The sequence below is a fragment of the Myotis yumanensis genome, unplaced genomic scaffold (genome assembly GCF_028538775.1).
Source record: "Myotis yumanensis isolate MYYU_CA2020_CCGP unplaced genomic scaffold, mMyoYum1.0.hap1 SCAF_3, whole genome shotgun sequence".
In the NCBI taxonomy this organism is placed as follows: Eukaryota; Metazoa; Chordata; class Mammalia; order Chiroptera; family Vespertilionidae; genus Myotis; species Myotis yumanensis.
Genome location: NW_027223754.1, coordinates 121,977,974 through 121,997,810, shown reverse-complemented (window position 1 = coordinate 121,997,810; position 19,837 = coordinate 121,977,974).

The following is a 19,837-nucleotide window of genomic DNA, read 5'->3' as shown; positions in this document are numbered from 1 at the left end:
ATTTTCTACACTTTCCTTAGTAGGGTAAGAAGGAAGTAACAGTGCCCCAACCCTCTGAAACTTCAGGAGACAGGGAAGGAGGGGAGGGTGCTTGGCTTGCTGGTTTGGCAGTTGTTTTGCTGTTGGCTTATGAACCTGCTTATTCTCAACATGTGCTAATTTCTTTTAATGCTAGGGCCACTGGGTTTTATTTGGCAGAACAAGTTAGGGTAGAAGAGAAAAGTTCACTTTTAAAGTAATGCTCTTCTGAACATATTTCTTCATTGGAAGCAAATAGCATAAGTCTGTGTCTTTTAATTCCTGTCAGCACGCATTAATCGAGTACTTAAGCTGTGCTTGTCATTGTATAAACACACGATAGCAGTAGAACGAGCATATGCATTGGGTCGCCCATGTACTAACCATTTGATTTGGGGCAGGTTATGGGGATAGTAACATCTGTTGATGAGAGTAGTTGTGATGGTTAAAAAGGAGGAAACGTATGTCAGCTCTCTAGCATGGTGTGGTAAGTGCAATGGTGGAGATGGGAACAAAGTGCTAAGAATACAAAGATCTGTAAGAGAGGGGAAAGACAAGATTGGAGGGGAAGGGGAAGGATAAGAGGGAAAGGTTTCTAGCAAAAAAGTTCTTTCCCCATTCAGTGAGTGAGTAGATGCGGGGGCTGGGAGATGGGATGGGGAGGGAGGGGCAGTAGGCGTTGGGTTCTTCAATCTCAGAGCAGGACCTTATTGTTTCTAGATTTTTTTTTTCTGGTTATTTATGTTATATTCTTCCAATTGTAAAATTTAACACATATTCAGTGTAGAACTTGTACAGATGTTCTGTACTCTCCCTCCTCTTCCTAACCCCTTCCTCCCACCCCACTGTTTGAATTACTTTTTCTCATCAAAGATATTTAACAATGTAATTATTTTCTTTTTTTTTTTTCTGTACATCAGGTTATTTATTCACTTGATTCTTAGATTCATTTGTTGATAGATGCATGTTTGTTGTTCATAATTTGTATCTTTACCTTTTTCTTCTTCTTCCTCTTCTTAAAGGATACCTTTCAGCATTTCATATAATACTGGTTTGGCGGTGATGAACTCCTTTAGCTTTTCCTTATCTGTGAAGCTCTTTATCTGACCTTCAATTCTGAATGATAGCTTTGCTGGATAAAGTAATCTTGGTTGTAGGTTCTTGGTATTCAGCACTTTGAATATTTCTTGCCATTCCCTTCTGGCCTGCAAAGTTTCTGTTGAGAAATCAGCTGACAGTCGTATGGGTATTCCCTTGTAGGTAATTGAGCCTCTTTCTCTTGCTGCTTTTAAGATTTTCTCTTTGTCTTTTGCTCTTGGCATTTTAATGATGATGTGTCTTGGTGTGGTCCTCTTTGGATTCCTTTTGTTTGGGGTTCTCTGCGCTTCTTGGACCTGTAAGTCCATTTCTTTCTCCAGATGGGGGAAGTTTTCTGCCATTATTTCTTGAAATAGGTTTTCAATATCTTGCTGTCTCTCATCTTCTGGCACTCCAATAATTCTGATATTAGTCCGCTTAAAGCTGTCCCAGAGGCTCCTTACACTATCTTCACACTTTCGGATTCTTTTTTCATTTTGCTTTTCCAATTGGGTGTTTTTTGTCGAATCTTTGTTTTGATTCTTGTGCTCCTCTGGTCTGCTATTGGGTATAATATTCTTTATTTCAGTCCGTGTATGCTTACTTTCTAATTTCTTTATCGTAGCATCGAGGGTCTCATTAGTTTTCGTGAGGCTCTGCACAAATTTATGGCAAGCCCTCAAAATTGCGATTCTTAGCTCCATATCCTCCATTTCTGTCATGTTTTTTTGTCTCCGCATCTTTTATGCTTTCTTGGTGCACCCCCTTGTGGTCTCTGTGCGCAGTCTTGTTCTAGCCAAGCCTTAATTGTTGTAGTTAACACTAGAGGGATTTGACCACCAGGCCGACTGGCTGTAGGAATCAGCTGTTTGGAAAGCGTCAGTCTTCTGGGGAGGCGCTAGTCCAGCCCTTGCCTGAGGCGATCGGCAAATGGCTCTGCGCAGGGTTTGGGCGGGGCGGGCTCAACAGGGCGGGGGGAGGGAGCAGCTATGGACGCTCTCAGTCCTGTCCCAGCAACCGCTGCAAACCTCGGAGGGGCCGTAGCCAGACAGTCCCGCTTCTCCCGTTTGAGTCTGGGTCCCTAGAGACTCGCCCGGATCTGTATCCCAGAGTCTGAGACTCACTCCTGAGTGAAAACGACAACCGCGCCCTCAGCCACCAGCCCGCTTTGCGCGCGCACCTCCGCACCACTGTACCTTTAAATTTTCCACACTGCGCCTCCTCTGTGCGTCGGAATGCTGTTGTTTTTGCTTCTAGTTGAAGAGTCTCTCCTCAGCCAGCCTTCCTGTGGTTCTGGTTGATGTCCGTTCCGACTTTTAGTTGTATTTTTGAAGTGGTTGTTTACGGCGGCAGTCTCCGGTGTTTACCTATGCCACCATCCCAAGTTCTGTCAACAATGTAATTATTTTCATTCAGTCATCATTCAGTCATGTAAAATCCTTCCGAAAATTTCCCCTTTTGCTGGAGAAAGAGAGCACACTTAAGAAAAAATCATCCACCATACTCTGCAGATGACTCATGCTACGGTTAGAAATTTTATTGCCAAAATGAGCCATCCTGAGCTCATCTTTCTAATGCAAGGGCCATCTTTCACACATGAAAACCCCTTGTTTTTTAAAGTTGCTATTTTTTCTTCTTAGACTGCCAGTGCTATTTAAATATTTAAAAAATTATGTAATATTTGGATCATTTAAAAAAATGAGAGATAAGAATGTGTTTATGTATATACATGTACACACATGTTATATAACATACCACCCAAGCTAGTAATTAGAACATTACCATTATGATTTATGTCAAAAAATGTAATACCAAAGCACTGGCTGGTATGGCTCAGTTAGTTGGAGCATTGTCCAATACATTAAAAAATGGGTAGTTCTATTTCTGTTCAGGGCACATATCCAAAACTTCTTCTTTTCCAATTTGTATGCCTTTTATTTCCTCTTCTTGTCTGATTACTATGGCTAGCACTTCCAGTACGATGTCGAACAGGAGTGGTGAAAGTGGGCATCCCTGTCTTGTTCCTGTTCTTAGAGGAAATGGTTTTAGTTTTTGCCCACTGAGTATGATGTTGGCTGTAGGTTTGTCATATATGACCTTTATCATGTTGAGATGTGCTCCCTCTCTTTGCTGAGAGTTTTTACCAAAAATGGGTGTTGGATTTTGTCAAAGGCTTTCTCTGTGTCTATTGATATGACCATGTGATTTTTTTCTTTCAATTTGTTTATGTGATGTGTCACATTTATTGATTTGCGAATATTGTACCAGCCTTGCATCCCTGGAATAAATCCCACTTGATCCTGGTGTATGATCTTTTAAATATATTGCTGGATCTGATTTGCTAATATTTTGTTGAGGATTTTAGCATCTATGTTCATCAGGGATATTGGCCTGTAATTCTCTTTCTTTATAGTGTCTTTATCTGGTTTTGGAATTAGGATAATGGTAGCCTCAAAAAAGGGTTTGGAAGTGCTACTTCCTCTTGGATTTTCTGAAATAGTTTGAGGAGTATAGATGTTAGTTCTCCTTTGAATGTTTGGTAAAACTCCCTTGTGAAGCTGTCTGGACCTGGGCTTTTGTTTGGTGGGAGTTTTTATTTTTATTAAATTGTTTATTTATTTATTTATTATTTTTTTTGGTGGGAGTTTTTTTTTTTTTTTCAATATTTTATTTTTTTATTTTTTATTTTTTATTTATTTTTTTTAAGTTATTTTTTTTTATTTTTTTTATTTTTCGCTAAAAGTATTACAAAGTGTATTACATAAGTGTCCTTTTTTCCCCCCCGCCCTTGACAGACCCCTGCCCTCCCTTACCCCCCAGTGTCTTATGTCCGTTAGTTATGGTTATATGGATGCATACCAGTCCTTCAGTTGATCTCTTAATCCCCTCCCTCCTCCCCCCCAACCCTCCCTGGCCTTCCCACTGCAGTTTGACAATCAGTTTGAGGCAGCTCTGCCTCTGTATCTATTATTGTTCAAAAGTTTGTAATGGTCTTTATTATCCATGAATGAGTGAGATCATGTGGTATTTTTCCTTCATTGACTGGCTTATTTCACTTAGCATAATGCTCTCCAGTTCCATCCATGCTGTTGCAAATGGTAAGAATTCCTTCTTTTTTACAGCAGCATAGTATTCCATCGTGTAGATGTACCACAGCTTTCTAATCCATTCATCTACTGATGGGCACTTAGGCTGTTTCCAGATCTTAGCTATGGTGAATTGTGCTGCTATGAACATCGGGGTGCATATATCCTTTCTGATTGGTGTTTCTGGTTTCTTGGGATATATTCCTAGAAGTGGGATCACAGGGTCAAATGGGAGTTCCATTTCCAATTTTTTGAGGAACCTCCATACTGCCTTCCATAGTGGCTGCACCAGTCTGCATTCCCACCAGCAGTGCACAAGTGTTCCTTTTTCTCCACATCCTCTCCAGCACTTGTCGTTTGTTGATTTGTTGATGATGGCCATTCTGACAGGTGTGAGATGGTACCTCATTGTTGTTTTGATTTGCATCTCTCGGATGATTAGTGACTTTGAGCATGTTTTCATATGTCTCTTGGCTTTCTGAATGTCCTCTTTTGAAAGGTGTCTATTTAGATCCTTGGCCCATTTTTTGATTGGATTGTTTATCTTCTTTTTGTTAAGTTGTATGAGTTCCCTATAAATTTTGGAGATTAAGCCCTTATCAGATATGACGTTGGCAAATATGTTTTCCCACGAGGTGGGTTTTCTTGTTGTTTTGTTGATGGTTTCTTTTGCTGTGCAGAAGCTTTTTATTTTGATGTAGTCCCATTTGTTCATTTTCTCTTTAGTTTCAACTGCCCTAGGAGCTGTATCAGTGAAGAAATTGTTTTGGCATATGTCTGAGATTTTGCTGCCTTTGTATTCTTCTAGAATTTTTATGGTTTCCTGTCGTACATTTAAGTCCTTTATCCATTTTGAGTTTATTCTTGTGTATGGTGTAAGTTGGTGGTCTAGTTTCATTTTCTTGCATATATCTGTCCAATTTTCCCAACACCATTTATTGAAGAGACTATCTTGGCTCCATTGTATGTTCATGCCTCCTTTGTCAAAAATTAATTGAGCATATTGGTTCGGGCTAATTTCTGGACTCTCTATTCTATTCCACTGATCTATATGTCTGTTCTTGTGCCAGTACCAGGCAGTTTTGAGAACAGTGGCTTTGTAATACAGCTTGATATCTGGCATTGAGATCCCACCTACTTTGTTTTTTCTCAGGATCGCTGCAGCTATTCGGGGTCTTTTTTTATTCCAGATGAATTTTTGGAGAGTTCGTTCTAGATCCTTGAAGAAGGCCATTGGTATTTTAATGGGAAGTGCGTTGAATGTATAGATTGCTTTGGGTAATATGGACATTTTAATGATGTTGATTCTACCAATCCAAGAACATGGTATGTTCTTCCATCTGTTTATGTCTTCCTCTATCTCTTTTTTCAACGTCCTATAGTTTTCTGAGTAGAGGTCTTTTACCTCTTTAGTTAAGTTTATTCCTAGGTATCTTATTTTTTGGGGTGCGATGGTAAATGGGATTGTTTTTCTAATCTCTCTTTCTGAAAGTTCACTATTGGTATATAGAAATGCCTCGGATTTCTTGGGGTTAATTTTGTATCCTGCTACATTGCCAAATTCATGTATTAAGTCTAGTAGTTTTTTGATGGAGTCTCTAGGGTTCTGTATGTATAATATCATGTCATCTGCAAATAAGGACAGTTTTACTTCCTCTTTTCCAATTTGGATGCCTTTTATTTCTTCTTCTTGTCTAATTGCAATGGCTAATACTTCCAGGACTATGTTGAACAGGAGTGGAGAGAGTGGACATCCCTGTCTTGTTCCTGTTCTTAGGGGAAATGGTGTTAGTTTTTGTCCATTGAGTATGATGTTGGCTGTGGGCCTGTCATATATGGCTTTTATTATGTTGAGGTATGATCCTTCTATTCCCACCTTGCTGAGAGTTTTTATCAAAAATGGGTGTTGGATTTTGTCAAATGCTTTTTCTGCATCAATTGATATGACCATGTGGTTTTTTTCTTTCAATTTGTTTATGTGATGTATCACGTTTATTGATTTACGGATGTTGTACCATCCTTGCATCCCTGGGATAAATCCTACTTGGTCATGGTGTATGATCCTTCTGATGTACTGCTGGATCCGATTTGCTAAGATTTTGTTGAGGATTTTGGCGTCTATGTTCATGAGGGATATTGGCCTGTAATTCTCTTTCATTGTGTTGTCTTTACCTGGTTTTGGTATTAGGGTGGTGCTAGCTTCATAAAATGTGTTTGGAAGTGTTCCATCCTCTTGGACTTTTTGTAGTAATCTGAGGAGGATAGGTTTCAGTTCTTCCTTAAAAGTTTGGTAAAACTCCCCTGAGAAGCCGTCTGGTCCTGGGCTTTTGTTTGCTGGAAGCTTTTTGATGACTGCTTCAATTTCTTCCATCGTTATTGGCCTATTGAGATTTTTAGATTCTTCCTGATTGAGTTTTGGAATGTTGTATTTTTCTAGGAATTTGTCCATTTCCTCCAGGTTGTCTAGTTTGTTGGAGTAGAGTTGTCCGTAGTATTGTTTAACAATCATTTGTATTTCTGTGGGGTCTGTTGTTATTTCGCCTCTATCATTTCTGATTTGGTTTATTTGGGACCTCTCTCTTTGCTTCTTGGTGAGCCTGGCTAGGGGTTTGTCAATCTTGTTTATCCTTTCAAAGAACCAGCTCTTGGTTTCATTGATTTTCTGTATTGTTTTTCTGGTCTCTATTTCATTGATTTCTGCTCTAATCTTTATTATCTCCTTCCTTCTGCTCACTCTGGGCTTTTCTTGTTGCTCTCTTTCTAATTCTTTGAGTTGTAGAGTTAGATGATTGACTACCATTTTTTCTTGTTTTTTGAGGTAGGCCTGTAGAGCTATAAACTTCCCTCTCAGGACTGCTTTCATTGTGTCCCAGAGGTTTTGGATTGTTGTGTTTTCATTGTCATTAGTGTCCAGGATGTTTTTAATTTCTTCTTTGATGTCATCGGTAACCCAATCAATATTTAATAACATGCTATTCAGCTTCCAAGTGTTTGAGTATTTTGGGTTGTTTTTATTGTGGTTTATTTCTAACATTATGCCATCGTGGTCTGAGAAGATGCTTTTTATGATTTCAATCTTCTTGAATTTGTGGAGACTTTGCTTGTGACCCAATATGTGGTCTATTTTTGAATATGTCCCATGAGCACCTGAGAGGAATGTATATTCCGCAGCTGTGGGGTAAAGTGTTCTGAAGATGTCAATTAAGTCCATCTGATCTAGTGAGTCATTTAGGATTGCTGTTTCTTTGCTGAGTTTTTGTCTAGCGGATTTATCCAGTGATGTTAGTGGTGTATTAAAGTCCCCTACTATGATTGTATTGTTGTCGATCTCTCCCCTGATACCTTCCAGGAGTTTTCTTATGTATGTGGGTGCTCCTGCATTGGGTGCATATATGTTTATCAGGGTTATATCCTCTTGTTGTATTGATCCCTTTAGTATTATGAAGTGGCCTTCCTTATCTCTGGTTATGGCCTTCACTTTGAGGTCTATTTTGTCGGATATAAGTATTGCTACCCCAGCTTTTTTTTCATTTCCATTTGCCTGAAAGATATTTTTCCATCCCTTCACTTTCAGTCTGTGTGAGTCCCTTCTAATGAGGTGGGTCTCTTGTAGACAGCAAATGTATGGGTCATGTTTTTTTATCCATTCAGCCACTCGATATCTTTTGATTGGACCATTTAGTCCATTTACATTTAAAGTTATTATTGAAAGGTACTTGTTTGTAGCCATTTCTATTTTTTTTGTGGCTGCTTTCTTTCTGGGCTTTTTATTTCTTCTTTTTACACCAGTCCCTTTAGCATTTCTTGCATTGCTGGCTTGGTGGTGATGAACTCCCTTAGCCTTTTTTTGTCTGTGAAGCTTCTTATTTCCCCTTCAATTTTGAATGATAGCCTTGCTGGATAGAGTATTCTTGGATTCAGTCCTTTGCTTTGCATCACTTTGTAGATTTCCGTCCATTCTTTTCTGGCCTGATGTGTTTCTGTTGAGAAATCGTTTGATAATCTGATGGGGGACCCTTTGTAGGTAACTCTCTGTTTCTCTCTTGCAGCCTTTAAGATTCTCTCTTTGTCTTGTACATTTGCCATCGTTATTATGATGTGTCTTGGTGTCGGTCTTTTGGGGTTCATCTTGCCTGGGACTCTCTGTATTTGTGTAACTTTTTTCTTCCCCATATCTGGGAAGTTTTCTGTCATTATTTCTTCAAATAGATTTTCTAATCCTTGCTGCTCTTCTTGTCCTTCTTGCAGCCCTATTATGCGTATGTTACTTGGTTTCATGTTGTCCTGAAGCTCCCTTAGGCTCTCCTCCTGTTTTTTAATTCTTTTCTCCAGTTGCTGTTCAGATTGAGCTTGTTTCTCTGCCTTATCTTCTACCTCACTAATTCGGTCTTCTGCTTCTTCTAGTCTGCTGTTGAAACTTTCCATGGTGTTTTTGATTGTAGCTATATCACTTTTCATTTCTTCCTGATTCTTGCATAGGTTGTTGATTTTCTCATCCATCCGGTGAATGAATTGTACAACCATCATTCTGAATTCTTTTTCTGTCATGTTGCACGCTTCAGCTTCATTAATTTCCTTTCTTGGTGATTCTTCATTGTCTTTCCTCTGGGTATTGTGTCGTCTCTTCATTCTGATTATCTCCTGATGGTTCAAAGGTTGAGTTGCGTGGGCCTGGGCCGTGCGCAGTGGGAGGCTCCCACCACCCTAGTGTCACTGAAGAGCTCTGACACTAAGATGTGTGGTTGTTGTTGGTTGGTGGGAACCAGGCTCGCTCTGTGTCAGTGTTGCCAACACTCAATGTGGCCTCGCGCGTGCCCTTAGAATTAGGGACCCTGCCTGCACTGTGCTGAAATAGAGGCCCCCCTGACGCGTGTTTAGCACCAGAGCAGAGCCCCCTAGCTTGCGCCAGGAGTCAGAGTTCCCCAAGAGTTCAGTATCAGAGTCTCTGTTGCTTCGCGCAACCTCACCTTGAGAATCAGGGTCCCTGTGTGCCCTTGCACCAGGAATTGGATTCACTGGCTCTTAGTATGAATGCACAGGAAATCAGGATCTCAGGCACAGGTGATAAGAAACACAGTCAAGTCACTGGTGCTTGGTGCTGCCTCCTGCCCTGAGAAACGGGGTTTCTGGGCCTGTGCTAGGCGGACAAACTCCCGTTCGCGCGATTGCTCCCAGCCCAGGGCTCTGATGCCAGCAGTGCGCGCAGGATTAGTTCCTGGTGCTGTGCGCGTTTTTGCTCCCAGCCCAGGGCTCTGATGCCAGCAGTGCGCACAGGATTAGTTCCTGGTGCTGTGCGCGTTTTTGCTCCCAGCCCAGGGCTCTGATGCCAGCAGTGCGCACAGGATTAGTTCCTGGTGCTGTGCGCGTTTTTGCTCCCAGCCCAGGGCTCTGAAGCCCGAAGTGCGCATAGGATCAGTTCTAAGGTGCTCGCGCACTTTCAGGCCAAAGTTTCTGCAGCGCTGAGGCCCCGGCAAGGGGTAGGTCTATCAGTTAGTTACTCTGGCACTGCCCGCGATCCTGGGGGGAGGGGGGATGGGCTCTGCTACTCACGGATCTGCAGCAGGGATCTCCGAACTTTCCGTGTCTGCAGGTCTGTAGCTGTGGTCACAGGTCTCTGTCCCCAGTGGCTGCAGGGTCCTGGTATGCGTCTGAGATCAGACTGGGTGGTGCTGAGGCCAGGATCCTAGTCTCAAGCAGCTCTGTTTCCCAAGATGGCGTGGTCGCTGTGCCTCTGCTGGCCGCCCAGGAGTGTCCGCCCCTCCGTGGAGGGGCGCAGGCCTCCTCTGGGCTCCCGCAGTCGCGCCGCCCGCAAGTCGCCGCCTCCGGGTTAGTAGCCGCTGGGTTAGTAGCCGATCTCTGGATGCCGGTAGGTAACCGCTTCCCAAGATGGCGTGGTCTCGCCGCTGCGCTGGCGCCCAGGGGGAAGTTTCAGCCTCAATCTCTAACCATCCGCATTTTTCAGGAGTTCTCTGTCTTTCCTGGCTGCAGACTGTCTCTCAGCTGAACCTCCCCAGCTTGATCGGGCTGGTTGTTACCCGTTTCAGCTGCTCACCCCTATCTGCTCCGGGACGAAGGACCAACACGTCCGTCTAAGCCTCCGCCATTTTTTTCTCCTGGTGGGAGTTTTTTGATTGCTGCTCAATTTCATCAATTGTTATTGGCCTATTCAGGTTTTCTGATTCTTCCTGATTCAGTTTTGGGAGATTATATTTTTCTAGGAATTTGTCCATTTCATTCACATTGTCCAGCTTGTTGGCATTTAGTTGTTCACAGTATTTTCTTAGAATCCTTTCTATTTCTGTGGTGTCAGTGGTTACTTCTCCACTTTCGTTTGTGATTTTATTTATTCGTGTCCTCTCTCTTTGTTTCTTGATGAGTTTGGCTAACAGTTTATCAATTTTGTTTATCCTTTCAAATAACCAGCTCTTGGTTTCATTGATTTTTTTGTATTTATTTATTTATTTTTAGTCTCTATGTTATTTATTTCTGCTCTAATCATTATTATTTCCTTCCTTCTACTTACTCTGGGCTTTTCTTTTTGTTCTCTTTCTAGTTCTTTAAGTTGTAGGGTTACATAGTTTATTGCTGATTTTTCTTGTTTTTTGAGGTTTGCCTGTTGTGCTATGCACTTTCCTCAGGATTGCTTTTACTGTGTCCCAGAGATTTTGTTGTTGTGTGTTCATTGTCATTTGTTTCCAGGAAGTTTTTGATTTCTTCCTTGATCTTGTTGGTAACCATTTCATTGTTTAATAACATGCTATTTAGCCTCCATGTGTTTAAATGTTTTTGGGTGTTTTTACTGTAGTTGATTTATAATCAACTGTGATATGAGAAGATGCTGGATAAGATTTCAATCTTCTTGAACTTGTAGAGACTTGTTTTGTGTCCTAACATGTGGTCTATCTTTGTGAGTGATCCATTTGCACTTGAGAAGAATGTATATTCTGCTGTGTTGGGGTGATATGTTCTATAAATGTAAATTAAACCTATCTGATCCAGTGTGTCCTTTAGAGTCTCTGTTTCCTTGTTAAGTTTTTGTCTGAAAGACCTATCCATTGAAGTCAGAGGGGTGTTAAAGTCCCCTACTATGACTGTATTGTCGTCGATCTCTCTGTTAAAATCCTCTAGAAGATTTTTAAATATATTTAGGTGTTCCTATATTGGGTGCATATATGTTTACCAGGGTTATATGGTCTTGTTAGATCAACCCCTTTAGTATTATGTAGTGACTTTCGTTGTCTCTTGTGATGGCCTTCATTTTGAAGTCTATTTTGTCAAATATGAATATTGCTACTCCAGCTTTTTTTTCTTTTCCATTTGAATGGAAAAAATTTTTTCCCATCCCTTCACTCTCATCCTATGTGTGTCTTTTTTAAAAAAAAATTAAATCTTTATTGTTCAGATTATTCAGTTGTTCCTCTTTTTCCTCCCCATAGCTCTCCTCCACCCAGTTCCCACTCCTCCCTCTGCCCTTACCCCTCCCACTGTCCTCATCTATAGGTGTACGATTTTTGTCCAGTCTCTTCCTGCGCCCCACACCCCTTTCCCCCCAAGAATTGTCAGTCTACTCCCTTTCCATGCCCCTGGTTCTATTATATTCACCAGTTTACTCTGTTCATCAGATTTTTTATTCACTTGATTTTTAGATTCACTTGTTGATAGATATGTATTTGCTGTTCATAATTTTTATCTTTAACTTTTTCTTCTTCCTCTTCTTAAAGGATACCTTTCAGCATTTCATATAATGCTGGTTTGGTGGTGATGAACTCCTTTAGCTTTTTCTTATCTGTGAAGCTCTTTATCTGACCTTCAATTCTGAATGATAGCTTTGCTGAGTAAAGTAATCTTGGTTGTAGGTTCTTGCTATTCATCACTTTGAATATTTCTTGCCATTCCCTTCTGGCCTGCAAAGTTTCTGTTGAGAAATCAGCTGACAGTCCTATGGGTACTCCCTTGTAGGTAACTGACTGTTTTTCTCTTGCTGCTTTTAGGATTCTCTCTTTGTCTTTTGCTCTTGGGATTTTAATTATGATGTGTCTTGGTGTGGTCCTCTTTGGATTCCTTTTGTTTGGGGTTCTCTGTGCATCCTGGACTTGGAAGTCTATTTCTTTCACCAGGTGGGGGAAGTTTTCTGTCATTATTTCTTCAAATAGGTTTTCAATATCTTGCTCTCTCTCTTCTTCTGGCACCCCTATAATTAGGATGTTGGTAGGCTTGAAGTTGTCCCAGGGGCTCCTTACACTATCTTCATATTTTTGGATTCTTTTTGCTTTTCTGGTTGAGAATTTTTTGCTTCTTTGTATTTCAAATCTTTGACTTGATTCTTGGGATCCTCTTGTCTGCTGTTGGATCTCTGTACATTATTCTTTTTTTAAAAATATATTTTTATTGATTTTTTACAGAGAGGAAGGGAGAGGGATAGAGAGTTAGAAACATCGATGAGAGAGAAACATTGATTAGCTGCCTCTTGTACACCCACTACTGGGGATGTGCCCACAACCAAGTTACATGCCCTTGACCGGAATCGAACCAGGGACCCTTGAGTCCACAGGCTGATGCTCTATCCACTGAACCAAACTGGTTAGGGCTCTGTATATTATTCTTTATTTCAGTCAATGTATGCTTAATTTCTAGTTGGTCTTTTTTCATATCCTCCAGGGTCTCATTAAATTTATTGGCGGTTTCTAGAAAATTCTTGAAAAACCTTATAACTGTGGTTTTGAACTCCATATCCAGTAGTTTGCTTTCCTCCATTTCTGTCATTTGTGACCTATTTCTTTGTCTACGCATTTTTTATGCTTCCCTGTGTTGGTAGAGTGGCTTTGTGTGCTAGGTGTCCTATAGGGCCCAGTGGCTCAGCCTCCCCAATTACCTGAGGTGGACACTCTTTGTGCACCCCTTTGTGGGCTGGCTGCACAGTCTTGTTGTAGTTAAGCCTTGATTGTTGTAGGTATCACTGGGAGGAATTGACCTCCAGGCCATTTGGCTGTGAGAATCAGCTGTGTCTATGGTGGGAGAACTTCTGTGCTGAAGACACCCTTCTGGGGCAAGACTTGCTTCAGTGTGGCTTTGGTGCTCATTGATTCTGCCCCCTGAGTGTGTCTCTTATGGATCTGAGGAGTTGTAATCTGGATGGTCCCTCTCTGACCACTGGGTATCCTGGCTCTTGGATCTAAGGAGGTGCTAATTTAGCCTCTGCCTGAGGCTACCCAGCAGGAGCTATGGAGAGATCTGCAGATTCCCCTTCCTGGTTTGGGGTTTGGAGGTGCCTAGATGAGGCCCAGCTGTGAAGCAATGCAAGCTGCTGTGGGGGCTTGGGCCTTTTCTTGGAAGTTCTGGGTCTGTCTGGCCCAGCTGCAGTTTGTTAGGTAATTTTCAGATTGCTAAGGGCCAGGGCATTCATATGCAAAAGCCTCTGCCAAAGCTTGGGTGGGGTGGGGTCTCAGGGAATCAACAGGGAGGAGCAAACAGCTATGGCTGATCCTCAGCCCTGCCCTAAGAGGCCCCGAGTTTCAGAGTCCTGGTAATCGCTGCAAGCAAATCTGAGAGAAAGCTGCCCTCGAATTCCGAGTTCTGCCCGCTGCCAGACAGTCCAATTTCTCCCCGTATGAGTCTGGGTCCCCAGATACTTCCCGGAACTGGAGTTCAGAGCAGTCAGGGGCTTGTGACTCCCTCCCGATTCAAAAAGACAGCCGCGTCCTCAGTTGCCAGCCCTTGCCGCATGCGCCTCTGTACCTCTGCACTTTACTTCTGTACCTCCTCTGAGTCTCAATGTGCTTTTCTCTTTCCTTTTAGTTGTAGAACTTCCACTCAGCCAGCCTTCCTGTAGTTCTGGATGATGTCCGTTTTGTCTTTTAGTTGTATTTTTGAATTTGTTGTGGGAGGCAGCAATTTCTGGTGTTTACCTATGCCGCCATCTTGGTTTCTCCTGTGTCTTTTGTTTTGAGGTGGGTCTCTTGGAGACAGCATATAATTAGGTCATATTTTTGTATCCATTTAACTACCCTATGCCTTTTCATTGGAGTATTTAATTCATTTACATTTAGGGTTATTGATAGGTACTTACTTACTGCCATTTTAATTCTGTATGGCTAGGTTTTTCTCTCTGTTTCTTCTTCTCATTACAGCAGTCCCTTTAGTATTTCTTGTAATGCTGGTTTGGTGATGTACTCCTTTAGCCTTTTTTTTATTGTCTGGGAAGCTCTTTATTTACTGTCTACTTTGAATGATAGCCTTGCTGGATATAGTAATCTTGGTTTCAGATCTTTGCTTTCCATTACCTTGAGTACTTCATGCCATTCCCTTCTGGCCTGTAGAGTTTCTGATAAGAAATCAGAACTCCTTATGGGAACTTCTTTGTAGGTGACAGTTTTCTTTTCTCTTGCTGCCTTTAAGATTCTCTCTTTGTCTTTAATTTTTGGCATTTTAATTATGATGTGTTTGGGCATAGGCCTGTTTGGGTTCTTCTTGCTTGGGGTTCTCTGTGCCTCCTGAACTTGTGTGACTTTTTCCTTACCAGGTTAGGGAATTTTTCTGCCATTATTTCTTCTAACACGTTCTCTATTCCTTTCTCCCTTTCTGCTTCTTCTGGCACACCTACTATTCTAAATTGTTACATTTCACATTGTCCCGCAGCTCCCTTAAGCTGTCCTCCTGTTTTTTAATTGTTTTTTTTCGTTCTCTGATTGAGTGATATTTTCAGCTGTCTTCTAATTAACTGATTTGATACTCAGCTTCCCCTAATCTGCTGTGTATTCCTTCCAATGTGTTCTTTGTTTGTGTTGTGTCATTCTTTTTCTTTTTTGTTTTTTAAAATATATTTTATTTATTTTTTACAGAGAGGAAGGGAGAGGGGTAGAGAGTTAGAACCATCGACGAGAGAGAAACATCGATCAGCTGCCTCCTGCACACTCCTTACTGGGGATGTGCCCGCAACCAAGGTACATGCCCTTGACCAGAATCGAACCTGGGACCCTTGAGTCCGCAGGCTGACGCTCTATGCACTGAGCCAAACCAGTTAGGCCTGTGTTGTGTCATTCTTTATCTTAGACTGTTCTTTTTTCATAGTTATTATATCTTTTTTCATGCTGTTGAGCATCTTTACCATCAGTACTCTGAACTCTGTTTTAGATAAATTTCTTATCTCTGCTTCATTTATCTCTTCTGGAGAATTCTCTAATTCTTTCATTTGGGGGTTGTTTCCTTGTCTCCTCATTTTGGTAGTCTGTTTGGGTTTATGACTATGTATTAGGTAGATCCTCTACATCTCTCAATGTCTAGTGCAGGACAGTGTTTAAGGCTGTTGCTGTCTAATTAGATCAGGCAAAGACTCAAAGCCTCCAGAAACGGCCTCTGCCTACAGACTGATAGGATTCCAACTTGAATTGCCCCCTCCCCGCCCCCCCCCCCCCCCCGCCCCAAGCAATTGTCCTCAGGTGTGTCAAGAGTTTTTTCAATAGGTTGGGGCATTTGCTTCTGCCTGAAGGCTAATTGTTATTTTTAATCTCTTAAGTGGCCTCAGGAAAAGGTATTTTCCAATAGGGTGTGTCAACTGTTGCCCCCTCTCCCCCCAGGCAAGGCAAATGTCTATGTGGGAAAGATGTCCTTTGCTGCCTGAAGGAATGACTCAGCCCAGGAAAATTGGGGTGTCTGCCTCCTGAGCTCTATCCCCTGAGTCTCTAATCCTGGCCTCTGCTCTCACAGCTCCAGTCCACTTCACCCTCCCTCTGCCTGAGCACAAGGTGAGTGGCTCCACAGGGAATCCTGTGTGCTGGTCCTTTAAGAGGGTGCCTGACTTTCAGATATCACTCCCTAGCAGATAGCACCCTATTGCTTTTCACAGCCAGATGTTATGTGAGTACTCTTAGCTCTGGTGCTCTCTGCTGGGGGGACCAGCTTGAGGATTAGATCCTAGGGTTCTCAGTGGGAGCCCCCCATGACTGAAATATCTCTCTGGGACCTCAGTTGCTGTCTGTGGGCTCCTGGCCCGCCCTTTCTTGCCTTTGCCCCTCCTACCAGTCTCTATGCAGTCTCCACTTTCGGTCCTCGGGTATCAGGGTTCTCTCCTGCGAGTTTTCCGTTGATTATTCAGGAAGTTTTTCTGTATTTTAGTTGTAATTCCAGTTTGTTCCTGGGAGCATGTTTGTGCAGCATCCACTTAACTCTGCTGCCATTTTTAATCGTTCTTGTTTTTCTGTATTTTTCCTCATATAGATCGTGTACATATTTTGTTAGATGTATGCCTAACTATTTAATTTACTGGAAGAGGGGAGGTGCTAATGTAAATGGTATATTGTTTTTAATTTCAAATTTCACTTGTACATTGCTGGTGTATGGGAAAGCAATCGACTTTTGCGTATAAACCTATATCCTACAACATTGCTATAATTCCTTATTAGTTCCATTAGGTTTTTGTTGTTGATTATTTTAGATTTTCTTGTCTCCTTTTTTTAAAATTGATTTCAGAGAGGAAGGGAGAGGGAGAGAGAGATAGAAACATCTGTGATAAGAGAGAGTCATTGATTGGCTGCCTCGTGCACACCCCCCCACTGGGGATGGAGATGGAAATGCGGGCAAGTGCTCTGACTGGGATTTGAACTGTGACCTCCTGGTTCATAGGTTGGTTGATGCTCAACTACTGAACTACACCAGTTGGAATATTTTGGATTTTCTACATGAATAAGCATGTCATCTGAGAAGAAAGGTAGTGATTCTTAAAAAGTATATTTTTACTACTGATATCAGAGAAGAAGGGAGAGGGAGAGAGAAACATCAGTGATGAGAGATAATCATTGATTGGTTGCTTCCTGCATGCCCCACACTGGGGATTGAGCCCACAATCCGGGCATGTGCCCTGACCAGGAATCGAACCATGACCTCCTGGTTCATAGGTCAATGCTCAACTTCTGAGCCGGGCCAGTTGCTCTATGCTAGTGATTTTTTATGCGTCTTATTTAAAAAATCATTGCCTATCCCACGTCATACAGAGAATCTTCTTTTTGATTCTTGAATTTCAGAAACTTTTTTGTTGTATTTTCACATTTAGGTCTGTGATGCATCTCAAGTTAATGAATTAACTTATTTTTTGTTAAACCTCACCTGAGGATATTTTTCCATTGATTTTTTGAGAGTGAAAGGGAGGGAGAGAGGGGAAGAGAGAGAAACATGATATGAGAGAGACACATTGATTGGTTGCCTTCCGCATACATCCCGATTGGGGCTGGAAGATTGAACCTGCAGTCCAGATACATGCCTTTGACAGGGAATCGAATCCATGACCCTTTGGTGTGAGGGCCGATGCTTTAATTACTGAGTGCACCCTCCAGGGCTCAAGTTTATTTTTACATTATTTATTTTAATCCTCACCTGAGGATATGTTATATTATTTATTTACATCAATTTATTTATTTATTTATTTGAATCCTTACCCGAGGATATGTTTTCATTAATTTTTTTTTTGAGAGAGGAACGGGGTTTGGGGCGGGGGGAGAGAGAGAGAAACATTATTTGGTTGCCTTCCATAGGCATCCCCACCGGGGATTGAATCTGAAACCTAGGTATGTGCCCTAATCAGGAATTGAACCCAAAACCCTTTGGTGTATGAGAGAACGCTCCAACCAGTCAAGCCAGGGCAAGGTTTATTTTTTTACTTATGGATGTACAATTGACCCAACACCATTTATTGAAAGACCACCTTCCCTCACTGAACTGTGATGGCTCCTTTGTCATCTGTCAGATGTCACTGTATTTATGTCTGTTTGTGGACTCTCTTTTGTTCCAATGGTTTGTTAATTTGGTCCTGTGTTAATAGGGCTTTAGTTGCGTTAGCTTTAAAAAAGGTTTTGGTATCTGGTAGTGTAAGTCCCCTATCTTTGCTCTTCTGTTTTTTCATTTTTTTGTACACATTTTGAATCACTTTGCCAATGTCTTAAAAAATACTGGTATTCTGATTGGGATTCCATTAAATTTATACATCAAATTAGGGAGATTTGACATCTTAAATAACGAGTCTTCTAATCCAAGAATATGATATATGCCTCTATTTATTTAGGTATTCTTTATTTTTTCTCAGCAATGTTTTAAAAAATTTGTATTTTTATTGATTTAAGAGAGGAAGGAAGAGGGAGAGAGATACAGAAACATCAATGATGAGAGAGAACCATCGATCGGCTGCCTCCTGCATACCCCACACTGGGGATCGAGCCTGTAGCCTGGGCAAGTACCCTGGAATTGAACCGTGACCTCCTGGTTCATAGGTTCAATCACTGAGCCATACATGCTGGGCTGCTGAACTGTTTTTTTTTTAATATATATATATTTTATTGATTTTTTACAGAGAGGAAGGGAGAGAGATAGAGAGTTAGAAACATCGATGAGAGAGAAACATCGATCAGCTGCCTCCTGCACATCTCCCACTGGGGATGTGCCCGCAACCAAGGCACATGCCCTTGACTGGAATCAAACCCGGGACCCTTCAGTCCGCAGGCCGACGCTCTATCCACTGAGCCAAACCGGTTACGGCATGCTGAACTGTTTTTAAATTGGCTGTACCACTTTGCATTTCCACCAGCAGTGTATAAGAGCACATTTGCTCTGCATCCTGGCCAATACGAAATAGTCCTTTAACATTTTAGTGGGTATGCAGTGAGATATTGTGGTTTTAATTTTCATTTCCCTAATAAATGATGTTGAGCATCTTTTTATGTACTTATTTGCCATATTGTATATCTTCTTTGGTGAAGAGTGTCTTCATATCTTTTACCTATTAAAAAAATAAGATGTCTTTGTTATTGATTTGTGAGGTGTGTGTGTGTGTGTATAGCATAGTGGTAAGCTGAATAGAGGCCCTCCAGAGATGTCCATATCCCAATCCCCAGAATCTATGAATATGTGACCTTGGATCTTGAAATAGGGGGTTATCTTAGTGGGTCCAGTGTAATCACAAGGGTCTTTATAAGAGTGAGGTAGGAGGGTCAATATCAGAGATGTAGATGTGACAATGGAAGCAGAAGTCCGTGTGTTGTGGGGCCATAAGCCATGGAATACAAGCAGTCTCTAGAATTTGGAAGAGATAAGGAAACCAATTTTCCCTGGAGCCTCAAGAAGGAACACAGCCCAGCTGACACCTTGATTTTATCTCAGTGAGACTGATTTTGGACTTCTGACTTTAATTACTGTAAAATAATAAATGAATATCTTAAGCCATCAAGTTTGTGCTAATATTTTAGCATTTATGGAAAGATTTGAAGCTAGCTCTTTGCTTCTTAGTCCAGTGTTGTTTTGTTTCTACCTTCGTGTTCTGAGTGGAGGGGGCAGGGTCTTTCAGATGGTGGGAACAGTGCAAGAAAGCCACCCCAAGGTGGACATGACGTCCATGACACAGAGAGTAGAGGAGTCTTAGAGTGTGTTGGAGGAGTGGTATGAGGTTATTAGGTAGAGAGTACTCGATTTTGGAAGCAGAGGAATTTTGGCTTGAGATGGTAAGAAACCACTTAGATGATGGAACATTTAGGCTATTCATCAGAAGTATGGGAGCCCAGCTGGTGTGGCTTAGTGGTTGAGCATTGACCTATGAACCAGGAGGTCATGGTCCCATTCCTGGTCAGGGCACATGCCCAGGTTGCAGGCTCGATCCCCAGTGTGGGGCATGCAGGAGG